This window comes from Etheostoma spectabile, chromosome 20 (genome assembly GCF_008692095.1).
Source record: "Etheostoma spectabile isolate EspeVRDwgs_2016 chromosome 20, UIUC_Espe_1.0, whole genome shotgun sequence".
In the NCBI taxonomy this organism is placed as follows: domain Eukaryota; kingdom Metazoa; phylum Chordata; class Actinopteri; order Perciformes; family Percidae; genus Etheostoma; species Etheostoma spectabile.
The window spans coordinates 18,472,048-18,477,068 of record NC_045752.1 but is presented as its reverse complement, the minus strand read 5'-3'; the positions used below and the strand labels follow the sequence as shown (position 1 = coordinate 18,477,068).

The window sequence follows — 5,021 nt, the reverse complement described above, 5'->3', positions numbered from 1 at the left end:
GCTTTCAAAGCACTCAGCAGTAAGCAACCAGCAGAGTGGCACAATGAGTCTCAGGGTATCTCCAGTGGAAGAGCTTATTGGTTCGTACTCATTGAAAGGCAAACAATAACTGATGAACATGTGGTCGCGCCATAGAAACTGTTCTCCTATCAGTCCAGATTTGGTTATAAGGGATGGGTCTGGTACTATGCTATCCAATTAAAAAAAGGCCAAAAACCAACAATGACCTGATCCCATTTATTATTGTCTTTGTATCCAAACCCCTATATGTCTTATTCCTCAGTCCCACATACACTGTCCTGCTGCAGGAAACACTCCCTAAACTAGAGCACCAAATGTAAATTAATCCGTATCTAAAAAATGGTCCTAGACAAATGCACTGTACTCTAGTTTGAGAAACATTTTTTAAAAATGAAACTATACGTTTTGTGAGCTCTTTTTACTTCTTCAGCAGGAGCCAGTGAGATAGGGTAGAGTGCCACAGACAGAATGGGGGAAGTAAGAGACGTACCGACACATTCGTGGTTTTGGTCTTTTTTGTTGTTGACAAATTAAAATTATAGAATAACACCAGACCTATCCTTTAAATTTGACGTTTCCTAAAACAAGTAAAATATTTTGCCTGTGGTATGTGTTTTAGGTTTATGTTTTTCAGGAATACATACAGTATGTAGTCAGCAACAGTGTACATGTAAACTAAATCTAGATACCAATAGAAACAAGTGTTTTTTATTAGGGGTGTGACGAGACGCTTACTCCACGAGACGAGACACATCACGAGATTGGGTTCACGAGAACGAGACGAGACGAGATTTAAAAAAAAAAATTAAAGAAATCCTTGATGAAATATATGAATGGAAAATAGTTTTTTATTCAACTGAAAAATCACAAAATGCAAAACAATTTAGGTGCTGTATACTGTTTATTTAAAAAAAATAAACAGTATAAATAAAATAAATTGTATAAACAGAAAAATAACACTTTAAATGCAAACAGTAAGTGTATCAATAACCAAAGTACTGCTCTCTTAAACTCAAAACAATGCAACAGAAACAAATTTTTAAATTTTTTTAATGTTTTCGTCGCGGGTGCAGTAGTTAGTAGAGAGCTGTGGTGGTGCTGTAAGTGTTTTGCATAGTGCTGTGTTAGCCGCGGTATACGGCATTTTTCTTACAATGTTTCATATTGGTTCGTCTTGTCTGTCACTCTTTCGCCGTTTATCATTTCCGCAGGAAAACCAAATGTTGCCACACAAATGATTTAAAAGTGGCGGGGGGATCTCCAATAGTAATTTCACGCTCCATCACGCTGACATCACAGCGCCTCACGAGAAACTTTCACCTCGACGAGAAATCTCGTCACGTTTTAATCTCGCGAGATCTCGTAAAACGTCACACCCTTATTTTTTATCTTTTTTTAGTAATTAGGCTTATATGCATCACTGACATTTTCTCACTTGACTGGCAGATTTTGGCAGACTTGGAGTCAATTAGGATACAGTAAGTCACTTGTTAATATGAATATGGATATTCTTTGTTGGTAGGGCGTTACTGCCTGCTGGTTCCAAACCACTTGTGGATGCAGTCTGATTGTGCAAGTGTTTTGCTGCTAAGACAGATAGTGTACGGTAGGTTTACCTCTATCTGGTTAAAGTGCTGCCAGTCTGGCTTCAAGGGGCCTTGACTGGAGCAGAGCCTTCAGAACAGGCTCTTCACCTGGAGAGTGAGAGAGAGGGGGATAAGAGGCAAGAGAGGCAAAGGGCAGCACATCGACACACACATTCACACGTACATTCACACCTAGGCTCTTACGATGCAAACTGACACAAATGTTGACATATACAAGCCACACACGCAACCTACTTCACATGTAGAGCAGCGTTCCCAGCTGAGTGCCTCTCTCCAACCTGACAATTTCAGCAGAAAGAGAATCTAGCTAAAGTACACAGGGCGTCATACTGATTTCGCAACAGGGGGGGTTGAATGGCAGAATGGCCTCACTACAGCCCTCGTTACTGATCCGGAAAGATCCAACTCATCCATTTCAATAGCACTCTATCATTCGCACTTGTGTGTGCATTTACAAATGGAGCTAGATTTTAGAAGTCCCTTTTTTACACTTTTTTTTTTTACAATCTTGCTGCACCATTGTTGGATGGTTGCTGTAAATACTGTTAGTATAAGGCAGGACATATTTAGGAACAGACCTCTATACTTCCCGTACAGTGAGCACCGGAATTCACACAGAAACGCATGCACAGATACAATTCATACACCAAAAACATTATGTACATGCGGCCGCACACAGCACCATCTGACAGTGATTTTTTGGGTGACATTTAGTTTCTAGGTTGCACAAGATGCTCCTATAAATGAATCATGAGTAAATCTGTGAGGTGTGAATAATAGATGGGAGGAGAGGTAAAAAACAAAGGAGCGCTGTTATTATTTGTTAATAAGACACTCTGGAGCCTCACTAACTAGATTTCATTACCACAGCACACGCAGGCATGCATACGCACACACCCACAGCCACACATACACACCTCCAACCGCCCACATGCACGCACACCTTGTGCTCACAACCCCCATGCCAAACACATGCAGAAGTCTCTCATCCTGCATGACTATTTTTACCTGTCGTTGCCTAGCACTCTGTAATTACATCCCACACTCCACCAACGAATGATTAGAAGCAATGATGGATGGGTTAACACTGTCACATAAGGATGCCTCGGCGCAAAACTAATTTCGTGACCATACATGTGTCATATGCCTGATACATGCGATAGCCCTCTCAGCCGGCTGCCATAACTGCGGAACAAGTGCGATAAAGGTGGACGACGTGTCTCCTGTTAATCAACAGATAAGAGATGATGAAGTAACTCCGTTGTTGATTAATAGATGTTTCAAGCTCAGTGGTGTCTTTAATATAGATTACCAGAAAGACATGAAGAGTTCCCTTTTGGTTTTGAGTTTGCCTCGCCAAACATTTCGCTACAACTACTTATTTCTTTCCTGAAGAAAACAAACCCCAGCGCAACCTGTTTTTCTCTCAGCAATAACAAAAGGCCTACTTGATGTTGCTTGCTTAACAAGGCGATATATCTTGTTGGTAAACGTAGAGTATTTCACTGACAACCAATGCGCTGATTTCATCATCATCATCATCATCATCATCCTCCTCCATGAAATCCCTGTCAAAATACTTTCAGCTTTTTATTTATCACAAAACCCTTTTGTGAGCATTTTCTGAATGTGCGCTTTTTATCTTTTCACAGACAGTAAAGATAGTACTATGGATTTTCTGTCATGTATGGCAAGAAAGTTGTTTTGACTGTGTCTCTCCATAGACAAATTTTTGTGTTATTCAGATCGGTGTTGGGGTGTGCTTGTCTGCTTACACACACATTTTCTGTGTGTGTGCATGTGTGCACGCAGACAGGGATGTGAGGGGTCGCGTTTATGATTGCCACGGCTGCAGCTGGGGCTGTGGGCTGAGTAATTGCCTGTCTTGGTAGGGAGAGCGTGGTAGCAAGCTAAAAGTCAAGTGCTCTCTTCCTGCTGTAGACCTCATTTGGATTCCACATAGCTAGCTAGCAAGCTAAAGCCAGCCTTGGGCCTGTATTATTCATAGCTTGACAGATAGCTCTCACTAAAAGCATTGGAACTGGGCCAGGTGGTGATGGAGCGACAGTGGGAAGCGGCACCGCACTCTCTGCCTGGCAGAGGGAGAGGAGAGGATACAGGACAGGAGTGAAGGATACGAAATTGAAGATAGAAGGGAGCAGCAGGAAGAAGAGCAGCTTTAACAGAAGCAGGGGAATGTTTAAGTGGGATAGGAAAAGGAAATGCACATATAGAGATGAAGAGACTGGAGAGGTGAAGAGGGGACAGAGGGTGAGGAAGAAAATCAGAAAGAATTATTAATTAATTAAGGCCATATGAAGTTAAAGAACTACAAGATGTTTAAGCACAGCTTTACATTATAACAGAAATAGAGGATGAGAGCACTAACCACAATAGGATGAACATGACGAGAAGGCAGAAGCAGAAACGAAGTGCGAGTGAGTGGAACCATTTCAAATAGAGGAGAGAGAAAAAAGGAAGAAGAGAACAGGCAGCCATCCACCCCCGCCAAGCTCAGCAACCCCTCTGCCTCCATGTGCAGAACCAGATAAGGTCGCATTAATCAAAATCTGCCACTTTCCCTTCCACAAAAAAACACCGTCTATGCCATCAACCCCCCTCTGTGAAGTATCTGTCACCGAAACGGAAATTTCCATATTTAATGGGAAAGCTTTATATCACCAAAAAGCCAGTGTGGGCTGAGGGTGAAAAGAAGAGACTTGGTTGGATCTGTCAGCTCGGTCATTAGCTTATACACTTAGACTGCACGGGGAGCCTCGGGGCTCCTTTCAGTTGGGCATTGTTATCATTACAACAGTATGATCAAGCTGGACCAAGATTGGTCCTTGTCTTGTACAACTACAATCACTTGTGTGATATCAGTCAATGATAACAATACTATATTGTCTGTTCTCCATCACAGTCTCTTTTTTAGCACATTAAAGTGTAATAGTACTTTAATTTTTACAACACCGTATTCTAGCTTCACCCAAACCTCAACCGCAATTTAAAGCACACTTTGAAAGCTTTTCCAAGGCCGCCAAATTTACAGTGGCATGCACATGTGACTTCCCTCGTCACGCCTTCTTCTCTGATGCCATTTGTTTATTTTTTTTCCCTTTGTAATTTTGCTCCCTTATTTGCCTCCTCTGCATATTTTGACAAGCCTGCAGCCTACCTTTCCGACATTATACTCGGCGTCAGATGAACAGGTGGTGTTTATGCTTTTTTTCCCTCCATCCTCCTATTTGTATCTTCTTCTTTTTTTATAACCACCTCCCAGAGGAAAGACATCAAAGGGAATAACAGATCATGTGCGGTGAGTGCGGAGTGTGCCAGCGGGACGGGGGTATGGGGGGAGGGGGGGAGGGGGCGGGCAGCTGCTTAGGGCCA

General features: G+C 42.2%; 1 protein-coding gene and 1 long non-coding RNA gene across 12 annotated transcripts in view; one reads left to right on the top strand and one right to left on the bottom strand.

Annotated features, from left to right (window-relative positions):
- Positions 1–122, bottom strand: part of LOC116669975 (uncharacterized) — a 21,271-nt gene extending 21,149 nt beyond the window's left edge. Inside the window, exon 1 of the long non-coding RNA XR_004326922.1 lies at positions 111–122. This is a non-coding gene — a long non-coding RNA (uncharacterized LOC116669975). The remainder of the gene's footprint in view (positions 1–110) is intronic.
- myt1lb (myelin transcription factor 1-like, b) overlaps positions 1–5,021 on the top strand; it is a 108,620-nt gene that overhangs the window by 56,698 nt on the left and 46,901 nt on the right. The window lies entirely within an intron of this gene.